Here is an 18062-nt window from a genome sequence, read left to right as displayed (position 1 = left end):
ACTTCTCCACCTTAAGCTTAGCATTAGTCATTTTTTCCATTTCTTCTTACATAAACTCTTTGAAAAAAAAAATGTGACTAGTTTTTCCTTTCTCCTTTCTAATTTTTATTTCAACTAGGGTTAACAATCTGAATTATGTCCACCTTAAAAACGAAAATCCAAAATATCCAAAAAAGAATTCATTCAAACAAATAAACCCTATACCTTCTTCAAGCAATTTTGTTTCTTCTTCTCCTTTTTTTTAAAGAAAAATTTCAGAATAACCCTGTTTTGATGGAAATTTCCACAAATAAAATTTTTCCTTCTGGTTTTTAGGGTTTCTCCTTCCTTTTTAATAAAAGATTCAAAAAAAATAAATCAAACTCCTTATTCTAACCAGAAAATTCAAAACCCAATAATGATGATTATCACTCCAGAATTCCTTTTTAAACAATTCTACAAAAAAAATTTCGTTCTTGAAAAAATATTCTTAGATTTTTGTTGCAAGTGTTCTAAAAAACAATTATTTGGGTGACTGCTTCAAATTTCTTACTGTCACAACGAGAAATGCGGCATCCTCCAACGAGACTCCTCTAGGAATGTGGCCTCCAGTTTCTCCTATGGCTGCGTATTTCTCAGAAGCAGCTTAGTCTGCTCCTCACGCTGAGAAATGCAGCTTACTTCTGGATGCGTCTTTCTCAATGGTATCAACGCTTGAGCAACTCTGCTCTTTGCTCAGTTTGCTTCATACAGGCGACGACACTCCTTAAAATCGCCGACTTTGTCTCCTTCTTTCTTCCCGACGTTCAACTGATAGGCAACTCCTCCAGACAGGGTCTATGGATCCACGATTCTCCACATGCGGCTTGGCGGCTCCACGATCTTCAACTTACACCTTCTGCTCCATCTATAGACTCCAGACAACTGTCTGCTCAGTGTCAAGTGACATGGTGGCTCGAAAAGTTAAAAAATTTTGACCACGAAAACAACGCTCCAGGCTTCAGCGCTCTAGACTTGTACTTTTCAATTTTTCAATGGTACACGCATAATGTCTGAATTCTTTTTTCTCTGTGATGGGATGATTAACAGATAGATTCTTATAGACATACTCTAATCTCACAACCCTAACGACTAGGCTGTTCTCGTCCTAAGCTCTAATACCACTTGTTGGTATTTTGGGGTCATTAACATTTAAACAAGAAAGAAATGCATAAAAATATGACACTGAATCACATAAATTAACACAAGAAATTACATGGTAAAACCCTGAAAGTGTGTCAAAGAAACCTCCACGAGGCAAGGTATTGGAATTCTTATTGCTCAAAAAATAACTTTCCAAATTACAACAAACCTCTCGGACAATCACTAATTATTATGGGCTATTTCATTACATAACTTCCTTTCATTATAAAAACTCACTCAACAGTAAAATAAATTTACATTACATCATTTACATTAATTTACATTAATTGTTACATTTTACAACATTTCCTTACCTTAAAAAAAAACTTTAAAGCAAAAAAATTACTTTAATTTAAAATATATACATCCATTATCATCATTATTAAAATTATAATTATAATAGCAAAACATATTTAATTTTGATTCCATACATAAATCAAATACTAACCTAGTATAATATAATGTGAATAATTTTTTGTCACACTTTTATATTTCAAATAATTTAATAGAAAATAGATAATTTTGATAAATTATATAATAAAACTTACGTACCAATAAGTAGTTTCATATTTCTACAACTTAGGGTATATATAATAAAAGTTAGTGAGTTGCAGAAGCAAATTGTAATTATGTGCGTTGTTAGTCAAAATATCTATTTATTAGTCCGTATAGAGTTGTCACATTGGTTAACAATACATGTCAAATATTGTTTGAGCTACCTGCAGCTTCACTTAGTGTTTTGAGCTCAAACAAATGCAGTTTCACTTGGTGTTTCAAGCTCAAACAAATGCAGATGCAAGAATGACGACATAATCTGGATCACTTGTATCACCGTATGCACAGAAGGCATATCAAAATGGCATAAACAATAAGACACCCAAGCCCGAGCACTATGTGGTAAGAGATACAAATATTCAAGCGATTTAACTTCCACAAATATTTTAGAATATTTTTACGGTTACGGTTAGTGACATATGAAAGGTTTATATTTATCTCAAAAGTAGTTGGTTTTTCGTTTTTTGTTTTTTGTTTTTGTTTTTTTTTTCATTAAATAAAATGTCATAAGTACATAATTCGCCAACAGATGTATATATATGAACTTTAGATGGAAGGAAGTTTGTTGACTTTTTTTTTTTTTAAATTGAGGGCTTAGATTGATTCTCAAACGAATATGCTCAACATATGCTTCTTCTTAATGTTTACCAATGCTATAGTGTATTACAGGGTTTGTTAGGTTGCATTGGCTTTTAATAAATTAAAAATTAGATTCATGCCATGTGGCTCCCCACCCACCAATTTTCTAAGGATTTGAGAGCATTCCCATTTTAATAAGTTCTTCCATGTTGAGATTATTCCAATTCTAATAAGTTCCACATTATTATTTATAACATTTATTAAGCAAAATGATTCATTACTTTTAATAAATTTTAAAAATTAGATTTGTGCCATGTGTCTCCCCACCCACCAATTTCCTAGGGATTTGAGATTATTCCAATTCTAATAAGCTCTTCCATGTTGAGGTTATTCCAATTCCTATAAATTCCTCATTATTATTTATAACATTCATTTATATATAAGCAAATTTTATTTAGCAAAATGGTCAATTACTTTTAATAAATTTAATAAATTATATTGGTGGCTCCCCACCCACCAATTTCCTATGGATTTGAGATTATTTCAATTCTAATAAGTTTCTCCATGTTGATATTATTCTAATTTTAAAAATTTCATCGTTATTATTTATAACATTCATTTATATATAAGCAAATTTTATTTAGCAAAATGGTCCGTTACTTTTAATAAATATAAAAAATTATATTTGTGCCACGTGGCTCTACCCACTAATTTCCTAGGGATTTGAGATTATTCCAATTCTAATAAGTTCCTCCATGTTGAGATTATTCCTATTCTAATAAGTTCATCATTATTATTTATAACATTCATTTATATGTAAGCAAATTTTATTTAGCAAAATGGTCCATTACTTTTAATAAATTTTAAAAATTATATTCATGCCATGGCCCTCCTCACCCCACCCACCAATTTCTTAGGGATTTGAGATTATTCCAATTCTAATAAGTTCCTCCATGTTGATATTATTCCAATTCTAATAAGTTCCTCATTATTATTTATAACATTCATTTATATATAAGAAAATTTTATTTAGAAAAATGATCCATTACTTTTAATAAATTTAAAAAATTATATTCGTGTCATGTGGCTCCCCACCCACCAATTTCCTAGGGATTTGAGATTATTCCAATTCTAATAATTTCTTCGTTATTATTTATAACACTCATTTATATATAAGAAAAATTCATTTAGCAAAATGGTCCATTACTTTTAATAAACTTGGCACCTGGCTCCACCCACTAATTTCCGAGGGATTTGAGATTATTCCAATTCTACTAAGTTCCTCCATGATAATTTCCTCATTATTATTTATAAAATTCATTTATATATATAAAAATATATAACAAGGAAGTGTCCTACGTCTTTGCTACGGTGCAAATAAATTCCATCCATTCTTGTGTTAAGATGTCCCTCAACGTGTTTGAAGATCTTATTGTCTGCTCCAATCTTTTGCTCACACCGGAAGAATGTGGGCTACAAGTTGTGAATGTTACGTCTTCTTTTATTAATAATTTTTTTTTCCATGCCATATATAACAAGGTATTTTCCTATAACCATGGCAACAACTTACTTCCCTATCTGCTTTACTAGTATTTGAACATACATATATTTATATGTTGTCACAGGTGTCTGATAGTGGAAAATTTGACGTGGGCAACCTCTTTGAGAAGTTTGGGCCTTTGATATTGGATCACGAGGCCAACTTACAGGCCCTTGATTCTCAAGAGGAATATGTGTCGCTTCACAAATGAGGAGTACAAGGTTTGACCAGCTTATGCCACGAATCTCCACGAGATAAATTATGTGTTTGCTATAAATTTAGTAACTGAGTGTGGTTTAGATGTTAATTATTTGAAGGAGTTCTCTATGGAAGATTGTTTTACTTTTCAAATACAAATGTATAAAAGTAGCTCAACTATGAATTTGGTTTGTCATAGGGTTTCAGTGTAGAATTAGGTAAAGTAGCATGAATGAATTTGTGCTCTAAATTAATTAGCAATCATTCAATAGCATATTTTCAAATTGCAAGTTGATCTTATTAGTTTTTTATTTAATTATCATATCTATTTTAATAAAAAATCTAAGAAGTGTTTAGAATGATAATTTCTTCTCGTGTAATTTTTTTTAAATGCAAAATTTGAAAAAAATGTTTGCATCTCAAAGATAAAATTGACAAAAAAATATACCTCAAACATACAATAATAACATTATTTTAAATGCCTAAAAATGTTTTAACCATGAAAATTTATTTCCTTCTATTGTACATATAAGTTGACATTGAAACATTTTACTTAGTATGGCATTGAAATATTTTACTTATGAAACACATTGTTTATATTAATAAGTTCCATGATAAGTTCCTCCGTGATTAATAAATTACGAAATTTAGAAATTCTCGTTAATGTTTTGAAATGTATTTTTATTTTTAAAATTTGAAATGCATTATATTGTAAATTGATTATAAATGTGGTTTTATTTTTAAAATTTGAAATGCATTATATTGTAATTTGATTATAAGTAAAATAGAAAAAGTAAAGATATAAAATTGATTTGTTTGTTTGTTTTTGTTTTTGTTTTTTTTTAATATCATACACTAAAAAATTGTAAATTTATAGATTTAAAAATTTCATCAATAATGTTTCACATGATATCTATCTATATCTATATCTATATCTATATCTATATCTATATCTATATCTATATATATATATATATATATATATATATATATATATATATATATATTCAAATGAGATTATAGCAAATGAATTTATGAATTTACAAATGCTTATTTCATGTCATTTTGTTAGTTTTGAAAAATTCATTATCTATTATTCATTCGTTTTTAAGATTTTGCACTATATTTTGATTTTTTTTTTCCTTAAAAAAACCTATAAAATAATAATTTATAGGGTTTATTAATCTAAGGCTTCATATTCCTAGGGTATAATATTATTCATAGGGTTTATAATATTAATCTTTAGGTTTAATATAAATCCATTGGGTTTATAATCATGGTCAACCATAGTCCAATATCACATTGTGATAAAGATTTTCTCAATATGAAAATCAACCAATGTCGCATTGTGACAAGCATTGTCTCAATATGAAAATCAACCATGGTCAACCATGTTCCAACGTCGCATTGTGACAAATGTTGTCTCAACCATGGTCAATCATGGTAAACCATGGTCACATTGTGATAAACACTGTCTCTTGGTCCAATGGCACATTGTCACAACCATGGTCATCCATGGTTAACCACGGTTCAGTGTCGCATTATGACAGATTGTTAGGTCCCTATAATACTACTATATTCCCTTATTAGTATTGTCATTATAGCCCTTATTGTTATTGTTGTGCCCTTACATTATTATTGTTATGTCAACTTTCATTATATTGTGACCTCTTAGACTCCTTTATATAGAAATGAGGTCTTGTCATTTGTATCATCCAAGAATTGTTTATTTGTGTAATATAAAGGAGGTTTCCCCCTTGAAGAGGCTAATTTTGAAGTCGTTGATCTATATTTTCTTCTATTTAATGAGTTGGTTGCATAACATTTGGTATCAGAGCTTTGGGTTCTAGGGTTTCGCTACTCCAAATAGGTCATCGTGAAATTTTCGATATAATTTTTTTTCTATGACGTTTCAGAAGCTACAATTAAAACCCATTTGAGACGAAATTACGATGAATCTTGGGACCAAATTTCAAACCTTTTCTCTCTAAATTTTTGGAGATATGATCCAAGGACGTTAGGGTTTTTTCAGGATCTTGAATTACATCCCAAACATGTGACTTTTGGAAAATCATCATAACTTTCTCTTTGAGCATCAGATTGAAATTTCGTAAGACGTTACAGAAAGAGGACAAAATTTGGTTTTCTATGTATTTTTTTAGGTCTGAAGGTCGAAATAGTGACACATGGAAGGTCGTACAAGTCTGCACTACTGAACCAATCTATAATCAGGTCATTGTGGGAGATTTGGCATAAATATTTCTTTAAGAATCCAATATTGATCAGATTGGTGGGGTTAGAAAGAGTTCTTAGATGGCTACAATAGGATGAAATTTCACACCTTGGAGATTCGAAATTACAGAGATACAATACATTCAATATCGAACTCCTACAAAGCGAAAAAAAGGTGTGTAGTTTTTTAAAATTGTTTGCATAAGTTTGGTTTGAAAAATTAGTTTGAAGTGATTCAAAGGGCATAGTGAGGCATAATTATCATTAATTGATTCCCCGAAGAAAGAAAATGGAAACACCTAGTAAGAAGTCTAAAAGCTCTACCATGACTCATGAAGAAGAGGAAGAAATGCAACATGATATATCAAAATTATGAGACCAAGTGCAACAATTTTCACTCTCACAAAAAGTAACAGAAGCTAAGATGGATGGTTTAAAGAAAGGCATGGAAGCTAATATGAATGGAGTGGAAGCTAAGATGGATGGCATGGAAGCTAAAATGGATGGCATGGAAGCTAAGATGGATGGTATAGAAGCAAAACTTAAAGGCAACATGGAAGATTTGAAGATAGATTTGACAAAGTTGCTATAAGAAATGCTTACTAATGGTGAAAGGGTAGTAAAGGAAACTCATGATGAGAACAAAATAAATGTTAATCATGATTTCATAGACTCTATTGTTGGATTGAGGACCCACCATGTTCCAAAGATCGATATGAGGAAGTTTGATGGTAAGGATTCCGTAACATGGGTACTATAGATGGAGCAATATTTTGATCTCCATAATGTGAAAAACAGGCAAAAGGTATGCATTGCAGCTTTATATTTGGAACCCAATCAATTTGTATGGTATCGATGACTTTTCTCTCATAAACAAATTGTCACTTGGGCAATTTTTATGGAAGAAATGATAGCACATTATGAGGATACAAAAAGAAACACCTTTTTTAGCCAATTAATAAATCTCAAACAAAAGGGTTCAATGGTGGAGCACATTGAGGACTTCCAAAAATTGAATATAAGGGTAAAAGATATTCAAGATGAACATAGGATTTATGTGTTCATAGGGACTTTAAAGGACAACATCTAACATGAGGTTCGCCTTTGGGAACCTAATTCATTAGAGAAGGCATTCAGGTTTGCAAGAAAAAATGAAAGCAAAATTATGGAAATAAGGAAGCCTACCACTTACAAATATAAAGATGGAAGTGTTGTTTCTCCTAGCGTTCCGAAACCTACAAGGTTGACATCACAACAATTGGAAGAAAAAAGAGAAAAAGGGCTTTGTTACAGTTGTGATAGAAAATACAATAAAGGTCATAAGTGTGTTGAGAATAAATTATTTTACATAGATTGTGAAGAGGAGGAAGAAAAGGAATAAGAAACATCAAAAGAAGAGGATATACACCAGGAACAAATCCTAGAGAAAGAATAAACGAATCTGGCCATATCTTGCACCAGAGTGTCAAGTGATGGTTGCAAATAGAGGAACCATAAATTGCTTTGGAAAGTTCCATAATATCAAGCTATCCATGGAAGAATATGTATTGAAAAGTCCAATGATTTCCATTCCAATGGGTGGTGCTAATGTTGTACTAGGAGTCCAATAGCTACAATGTTTGGGTACGATAGCTTATAATTTTCAAGAACTTTTCTTGAATTTTTTTTCAGAAGGAAAGGAATTTGAATTAAGGGGTATCGATGGAAACCGGGAAAGATAATTAACTCTAACGGCACGACAAAGCTTCTAAAGAAAGAACAACAAGGCGTAATTTCACAATTATGTTTGCTAGAGGTTCCCACATCGAAATCATCTATTTCTCCAGATCTCCAAAAAGCATTGGAGAATCATTCCAAGGTATTTGAGACTCCCAAAGGCCTTCCACCTATTCGAGATCATGATCATGCTATTCATTTGGTTCCAGGAAGGGTTCCTCCAAACATCAGGCCTTACAGATATCTCTATGCTCAAAAGAGTGAAATTGAACATATGGTTGAAGAAATGCTAGAGGCTGGTATAATTCAACCTAGTCAAAGTTATTTCTCTGCTCTAGTAGTATTGGTGCACAAGAAGGATGGATCATGGTGCATTTGTCTAGGTTATAGGGAGCTCAACAAGCTCACTATTAAAGATAAATTTCTCATTCATGTTATTGATGAATTATTGGATGAATTGCATGGATCAATTTACTTCACCAAGTTGGATCTTTGTTCAAGATATCATCAAATTAGAATGAAGATTGAAGACATTCCGAAAACAACATTTAGAACTCATGAGGGTCATCATTAATTTTTGGTCATGCCTTTTGGCCTTACTAATGCACCTTCTACATTTCAAGGTTTGATGCATTCCATTTTCAAACCCTTAGAAAAATTTTGTTAGTATTTTTTGATGATATACTAATATACAACAAGTCTTGGAAGGATCATGTTCAATATGTTTACAGGGTGCTCAAGTTATTGGAGAAGAAACAATTATATGATAAAACCTCCAAATGTTTCTTTGGAATTCAAGAGGTGGAATATCTGGGTCATATTGTATCCCATGAAGGTGTAAAGGTAGACCCTAGAAAAATTAAAGCCATTAAGGAATGGAAAAACCCCACATTCATAAAGCATCTGTGAGGATTTATTGGGTTGATAGGGTATTATCTCAGGTTTGTTAAGAATTATGGGAGAATAACAGCACCTATAACAAAATTATTTAATAAAGATGCATTTTCATGGACTTCAAAAGCAACGAAGGCCTTTGAACATCTTAAAGAGGCAATGTGCCAAACATTAGTCTTAGCTCTGCCAGGCTTCACAAAAACCTTTATTATGGAATGTGATGCCTCAGGAAATGGAATTGGTGTTGTTTTAATGCAAGAAGAAAGACCCATTTCTTTCAAAAGTCGTCCAATCAAAGGAAAGTATTTACACAAAGCTATTTATGAAAAAGAAATGTTGGCAATACTACATGCACTTAAGAAATGACGACCTTACCTAATGGGAATACACTTCAAGGTAAAAATGGATCACGATTGTCTTAAATACTTTTTAGAACAAATATTATCTTCAGAAGAGCAACAAAAATGGGTCACAAAGATGTTGGGTTATGACTCTGAAATCATCTACAAAAAAGGGAAGCAAAATGTTGTTGCAGATGCACTCTCAAGAAAGGATGAGGATGTGGAAGCATTTCTTTGTGCCATTTTTATTATCCAACTAGATTGGATAAACGAAGCAAGGGATGAATGGAAGAATGATGAACAAGTGTGGGCACTCATTCAAAAGTTAGAACAAGATCCCAGTACATCTAATACAGTTAGCTGGAAAAATTATTCGTTATGGTACAAAGATCGCTTATACCTCTCTAAGAATTCCGAACTCAAACAAAATATTCTTATGGAATCACACACCTCTCCCTTAGGAGGGCACTTAGGGTTTTTAAAAACTTACCACAGGGTTAAGAAGTAATTTTTTTGGGATGGCCTTAAATTTGATATTCAAAAGTTTGTGGCAAAATGTTTTGTTTTCCAACAAAATAAAGTTGAAACAATTAAGACCCCAGGTCTATTACAACCTTTATCCATTCCAAGTCAATGTTGGGAGGAGCTTTCAATGGATTTTATCACAAGTTTACCCAAGTTCGAAGGAAAGAGTGTCATCATGGTGGTAGTTGATAGTCTTACCAAGTATGCACACTTTTGTGCATTATCTCCTCCATTTAAAGTCAGTACAATTGCTACTGCATTTATGGAAACAATTAAAATGCTACATGGAAACCCAAAGATTATTGTAAGCGACAGAGATCCCATTTTCACTAGAATTTTTGGAAAGAATTATTTTCTTATCTGGGTACTCAGTTTGATTAGATGGGCAAACTGAGATAGTAAACAAATGTTAAGAAAGATATCTTCGTTGCTTTGTATCGATAAATAGACACAATGGGTCAAATGGTTGCTTCTAGCTGAATGGTGTTATAACACTTCCTTCTATACTGCAACAAAAATGACCCCATTTATGGAACTTTATGGATATCATCCATCATCTATCATATTTAAGAGAAAATTATAAGGTTCAAGCAATGGGATATCACATCGAGCATCAACAACAAGTTCTCCAAATCTTAGAGGATAACCTCACTTTAGCGTAAAATAAAATGAAACAACAGGCATATCAACATCACATCCAGAGAAGTTTTGTTGTATGGGACTAGGTATTACTACGACTAAAACCATACAAACAAATGTCCCTTAAGCAAGCTAAGAAGGATAATAAATTATAACCAAATTATTATGGTCCATACAAGGTGTTGCAAAAGATTGGTACTCTGGCCTACAAATTGGAGCTTCCTGCAGCTTCTCGAGTGCACCCAGTTTTCCATGTTTCATGCTTAAAGAAGGTTATAGGTGACAAGCTCCTAGTTCAAACAATATTGCTAGAACTTGACAAGGAAGGAAAAGTCATATTGGAACCTGAAGCAGTTACAGAAATAAGAACTCGATAGCTACAAAATCGATCAATTTCAGAGTATCTCATCAAGTGGAAGAACTTACCCGCTGAAGATTCCATATGGGACGATGAGAATTTTATAAAAAAGCATACAAAACTACTCAAGCATTGAGGACAACAGTTTTCTGAAGGAGAGGGGCATGTTAGGTCCCTATAATACTAGTATATTGCCTTGTTAGTATTGTCATTATAGCCCTTATTGTTATTGTTGTGCCCATGTTGTCCCCATATTGTTATTATTGTGCCCCATAGAAGTCCACTATTTTTATTGTTGTGGCCTTACATTATTATTGTTATGTCGACTCTGATTATATTGTGACCCCTTATAATCCTATATATAGAAGGAGGTCTTGTCATTTGTATCATCCAAGAATTGTTCATTTGTGTAATGTAAAGGAGGTTTCCCCTCGAAGAGGTTTATTTTGAAGTCTTTGATATATCTTTTCTTCTATTTTGTGAGTTGGTTGCATAACACAGATTGTCTCAATATGGATATCAACCATGGTCAACGATGGTTAGCCATTGTCCAACATCGCATTGCGATAAACATTGTCTCAATATGAAAATCAATCATTGTCCACCATATTCCAACATTGCATTGTGACAAATATTTATGTCAAGGTTTATAATATTTATCTTAAGGTATATATTCCTTGGGTTTATAATATTTATCCATTAGGTTTAATATTATTCCCTTGAATTTATAATCCCCTGGGTTTATTATTCCCTTGCATTTATAATATTTATCTTAGGGTTTATATACCTTGGGTTTATAATATTAATCCATTGGGTTTATAATATCAATCCCTTTAGGGTTTATATACCTTTAATTTAAAATATTAATCCCTTGGGTTTATAATACCTTTGGGTTCAATCATGGTCAACCATGGTCACATTGTGACAAAGACTATCTCTTGGTCCAATGCTACATTGTCACAACCATGGTCTGACGTCACATGTAACAAATATTATCTCAATATGGAGATAAACCATGGTTAATGATAGTTAGTCATTGTCTAACGCCACATTGTGACAAATGTTGTATCAATATGAAAATCAATCATGGTCAGCAATATTCCAACATCATATTGTGACAAATATTTATCTTAGGGTTTATATTCCTTGGGTTTATAATATTTATCCCTTGGGTTTAATATTATTCCCTTGGGTTTATAATCCCTTGGGTTTATTATTCCCTTGGGTTTATAATATTTATCTTAGGGTTTATATAGCTTGGGTTTATAATATTAATCCCTTGGGTTTAATATTATTCCATTGGGTTTATACTATCAATCTATTGGGTTTTTAGTATTCATCCCTTCGGTATAATATCAGTCCCTTTAGGGTTTATATATCTTTCATTTATAATATTAATCCTTTGGGTTTATAATACCTTTGGTTTTAGAATTAATCCCTTGGGTTTATAATACCTTTGGGTTTTATAATTAATCCCTTGGGTTTATTATTCCCTTCGGTTTATAATATCAATCCCTTGGGTTTATTTGGTTCATATTCCTAGGGTATAATATTATTCATAGGATTTATAATATTAATCCTAGGGCTTAATATAAATCCCTTGGGTTTAAAATCATGGTCATCCATGGTCAACGATGGTCCAATGTCACAATGTGCCAAAGATTGTCTCAATATGAAAATCAACCATGATCAACCATGGTCAACCATGGTCCAATGTCAGATTGTGACAAACATCATCTCAGTATGAAAATCAATGATGGTAAATCATGGTCAACCATGCTTATTTTAGGGTTTATTTATCTCAATATGAAAATCAATCATGGTCAACCATACTCCATCGTTGCATTGTGACAAATATTTATGTTAGGTTTTATAATATTTATCTTAATGTTTATATTCCTTGGGTTTATAATATTTATCACTTGGGTTTAATAATATTCCCTTGGGTTTATAATCTCTTGGGTTTATTATTCCCTTGCATTTATAATATTTATATTTAGGTTTATATACATTGGGTTTAAAGTGTTAATCTCTTGGGTTTAATATTATTCCCTTGCATTTATATTATCAATCTGTTGGGTTTTTAGTATTAATCCCTTGGGTTTATAATATCAATCCCTTTAGGGTTTATATACTTTGCATTTATAATATTAATCCCTTGGGTTTAATAATATCCCTTGGATTTATAATACCTTTAGGTTCAATCATGGTAAACCATGGTCAATAACCATGGTCAACCATGGACACATTGTGACAAAGACTATCTCTTGGTCCAAAGTCACATTGTCACAACGATGGTCATCCATGGTCAACCATGGTCAAACATTGCATTGTGACAAAGATTGTCACAATATGGAGATCAACCATAGTCAACGATGGTTAGCCATTGTCCAATGTCGCATTGTGACAAATTTTGTCTCAATATGGAAATCAATCATGTGTCAACCATATTCCAATGTCACATTGTGACAAATATTTATACTAGGGTTTATATTGCTTGGGTTCATAATATTTATCCCTTGGGTTTAATATTATTCCCTTGGGATTATAATTGCTTGGGTTTATTGTTCCCTTGGGTTTATAATATTTATCTTAGGTTTTATATAGTTTAGGTTTATAATATTAATCCCCTAGGTTTAATATTATTCCTTTCGATTTATATTTACAATCCATTGTGTTTTTGATCCCTTGGGTTTTTAGTATTAATCCCTTGGGTTTATTATTCCCCTGGGTTTATAATATCAAACCCTTTAGGGTTTATATACCTTGCATTTATAATATTAATCCACTAGGTTTAATATTATTCCCTTGGGTTTATAATACCTTTGGGCTTTAGAATTAATCCCTTGAGTTTATTATTCCCTTCGGTTTATAATATCAATCTCTTTGGTTTATTTGGTTCATATTCCTAGGTTATAATATTATTCATAGGGTTTATAATATTAATCCTAGGTTTTAATATAAATCGCTTGGGTTTTCAATCATGGTCATCCATGGTCAACAATGGTCCAATGTCACAATGTGCCAAATATTGTCTCAATATGAAAATCAACCATGGTCCAACATCACATTGTGACAAACATCGTCTCAGTATGAAAATCAATGATGGTAAATCATGGTCAACCATGTTTATTTTAGGGTTTATAATATTCCTCTTAGGTTTTTATACCTTGGATTTATAATATTTATCCCTTGGGTTTAATATTATTCCCTTACAACGAGCCAATGTAGATATTGGAGACAGAGAGAGGCAGGGTCTGACATTTACAACTATATCAACAGTGAAATAAATAGATGGTTTGCATATTTCATCGTCTTTTTCTTTTCAATGTTATGCAAAAATGCAAGACATTATGAGAAGAGATTGGTTGGAAAGCATGAATGGTCGTGATCATTATCCTGTTGATTTGAATTGGTGCAAATTTTGTCATCGGTCTCGGTGTGTTTTGGAAGAAGCTAGCATTTAATAACTATGTTCTGGTGGAGTGTTTAAAGTTGAATTTCGTATCAATCACATTTAAATTATTGTTTAATTTTTATTAAATGTTTATTTCATTCATTATTATTTATTAAATGATTATTAATATAACTTATTAAATGATTATTATTATTATTATTATAATAGTAATAATACAATATTAATTATTATTAATATGGTTCTTATATTAATATTAATATTATTGATGATAACATTAATAACATTGATTCTCAATATTATTGATAATTGATATATGTGCTTGATATGGGCCTATTAGCGTCTATCAACCACATTTATTAATGTGGTTGTGCTAGTTATGATTTTTTGGGCATATAATATTAGCAAATTGTGGTATTGCCCATAGTATTATAATAAAACCTATTTATAAGTAAAACCAATTTGTAGGTTAATATTTTTAAATGTATATAAGTAACTCATATATTAACTCTTTTTATCATATATATATATATATATATATATATATATATATATATATATATATATATATCTATATATATATATATATATATATATATATATATATATATTAGCAATGTGAGATGTATCATAATTGATGCATATTCATCTTTATTGGCCATTGGTTCTTATATGTGTCTTTTGGTCAAACCCAAGTGGTCAAGGTTGCCAGGCTCCATTTTGTCTAGTCAGTCACATGGAAAAACAATTATAAATATCTACTCATCCTCCTCCAAAAAGATCACCATATCATCTATTAAAAACTCAGAGGCATACTAATGATGCAAATATGAGGCCAATATGAATCTATGGAAAAATGTGAATTCTGAGGCAATCTCTTTGTAATGAAAATTCTGAGGCAATCTCTCTGTGACACAAAATTCGAGACAAGCATCTTATGTGAAATTTTTGTGGTTGATAGGCATGGGACATTGTGTGGACTCTATTTTCGGTTGACATGTGGAAGGGTTGACTTGGAACTTGGGTTGTCATGCTATCATACTATTCAGTTTGTCTATGACTTGGATTTTTCTTGTTGAAGTTGTTTCTATAAGGAAGGTTTTTTTGTTTTTTCCCTTGTGGGTTTTGCCCTGGCCACTGACAAAATATTTGGTGTGTCTTGTCTCTTGTATCTCTACTTTCTTTATGTTTTTGAATGTGTTATTGCCTGATGACATAACTGAAAATATAAATGCTAAAAATAAACATATATATTAGTCACAAGTAATTATAATGATTAGAAATTCAACATTTCAATTGAATTTCAACATGGAATCATAAAGCAAATTATACAAAAGACATCAATAATGCAATATTTAAGATAGTGATGAATTTATCATGATAATTACTTGTGACTGTTCATATATATTTTTCATTTTTCATTTAACATTTACTTCATTTATTAGGTCATCAAGCAATTATACAAGTATAATGCACAAAAAGACAAGAGACACCAGAAATTAGGCTAGAGGCTAGGGAAAAACCCACAAGGGGAAAACTCAAGAATTCTTTTTTTATAGAGTCTTAGTCAACAAAAGAAATCAATTACAATGATGAATTTCTGATCATGATAATTGCTTGTGATTGTTCATGTATGTTTTTCATTTAGCGAAATTCACAAGGGGAATCCCCAACAATCCTTTTCTTACAGAATCTTAGTCAACAAGAGAAATCAATTACAATGATAAATTTCATGGCATCTCATTAGTTATCATGATTGAGAGAAATGATTATTACCCTCCTTATCTAAGTTCACAATTTTCAACCTAAATATATATGTTTATTTCAATTTAAAATAATAAATACTATACAATAAGCTAATTGATCATTTATTAGAAAAAAAAACAATTAAAAAAAACAATTATCCTCTATCCAAATTTATAATTTTCAAGCTAAATACAAATATATTTTTTTCAATTAAAAAATATTAAATACTATACAATAAGTTAATTAATAAATCTATCATTAACTTATTACATAATAATTAATGTTTACATTTTCAATATTTAAATAAAACAATCTGATCCTAATGAAAAATGTGTTTATCGTGAGAAATGGGACATAATACATTCCACCAACTTTCCCAATCCTGTCCTGTATTCACACAGCGTCCCATTTTCTACGCTAAGTCATTGATCCTAAATTTTTCCCGCCATTTGAATTGCACAATCCATCTCATATAGTTGCATGTCCAAAGATCATTTTATAAAAAAATATTATATTTCCCTCGAGAAGATTACGTAAAACGGTAGAATCCTTATAATGAGGGCAACTAATATTTAGGGTGCTATTGAATTCTACAATCCAATATGATGAAATGAAATGAAGGATTTTTAATGACGTCCACGGGACCAAAATGGTCTAAGGGACTCACATATCCAAACAACAAAACATCATAAAATCGAGTTTCTCTCCATAACAACCCTCTTGGCGTGGATCATGATAAAAAAATTTGTCGTTTTGTGAAGCTTTCCTTCCACAAAAAGCTCACATAGATTGTCTGCTTTCAGGTCACTTTCAAACTGATTGTGAATGTACTTATAGGCAAGACACTCCATAATGAAGTGATATTCGGTTTCAACCGCACCCTCCTCATAGAAGACACAAGTCCTTTCTTCCCACTCTTCCTTGGGAACCGCCCATCTACCTACTTCACATCTAAGATGACGAGATTCGGTCCTTAGATGTGTTATTAAAATCTTAGCCTTTCCCTTGATTGCGGTGCTCAAATAGGTCTTTTCATTATGTGACCATGTAGGGTTGAAGTTATTTACATATATCATTTTTTTACAGCCAACCTATTTTTCCCACATGGTAGTCCTAAATTTTTCAAGTACCCAGTTTTTTATTTCCACTTTAGAATTAGGACAATCCCACTAGTTGATTACCCATTTTTTCATCCACTTGTCATTCTGCTTCCTCCAATTTTTCTTCCTATGCTTGAACTCTTCTTCCATAATCAATTTGGGCCATCGGTGTTCATCCATGCCATCTACCTTTTGCAAATACGTTAACAAACGAATGATTGCTAAAGCTTCCATAGGAAACAAATCGGCCTCCGCTAGCAAGATCTCATATGGGACAGTTGATTTGACTTTAAGATTTCTAATGATTAAGTGTTTTTGAATTCTTTTTACCTGTATTCATTTGTTGTCTGACGTGCCTCTCCCCCAAACTTCACACCAATAGAGGACAACTAGGGTAACTAACAATCCAAAAAGAGTTTTCTTGGTTTTCCAGTCCAATAATTTTGCTTCCCTGCATCTATTCTGAAGAATGTAGGAAGCTCTCCACCCCCCAAAAAGGAATCTCTTCATCGCCCTTGAATCCTTTCAGTTCTACAAGTCTCCCAACTGGGCCTGTTGTGAAAAACAACTCCTAGGTACTTGTACTCTTCCACTAACTCCAAGGATTTTCCCTAAAAAATAAAGCTAACTTCTTGTTTTCTTCGCTTCAAATAGAATATCATGACTTTAGTTTTGCTGGTGTTTACTTGCAACCCCACCTCTTGATAGACAAGCTCTAATGCCTTCAAATGCTCTCTCAGACCATGAGCGGATTTTGCAATTAGAATAAGATCGTATGCATACAGAAGAAGGTTCACCACATATCTTGCTAATTGAACACCCTCTCCACTATCTTTGTTCACCCATTCTTCTATATTATCAATATATAAACCGAAAAGCGTGGGGGAAAGAGGGCACCCCTGCTTAATCCCTATGTCACTACCAAAGTAATCAAAGAATCCTTCCTTAGTTCTAATTTTTGCACTAACTTTCTCGTAAATTTTATGCACCGCTGCTGTATACTCCCTCGGTATTCCAAGCTCTTCCCTTCTTTTGCGAAGCTTATCTCTAGGGACAATGTCAA

Source organism: Pinus tabuliformis, chromosome 2_2, assembly GCF_031772625.1.
Source record: "Pinus tabuliformis cultivar Carrire ecotype Pingquan chromosome 2_2, CPIR1, whole genome shotgun sequence".
Classification (NCBI taxonomy): Eukaryota; Viridiplantae; Streptophyta; class Pinopsida; order Pinales; family Pinaceae; genus Pinus; species Pinus tabuliformis.
Note: the sequence above shows the minus strand (reverse complement) of the source record.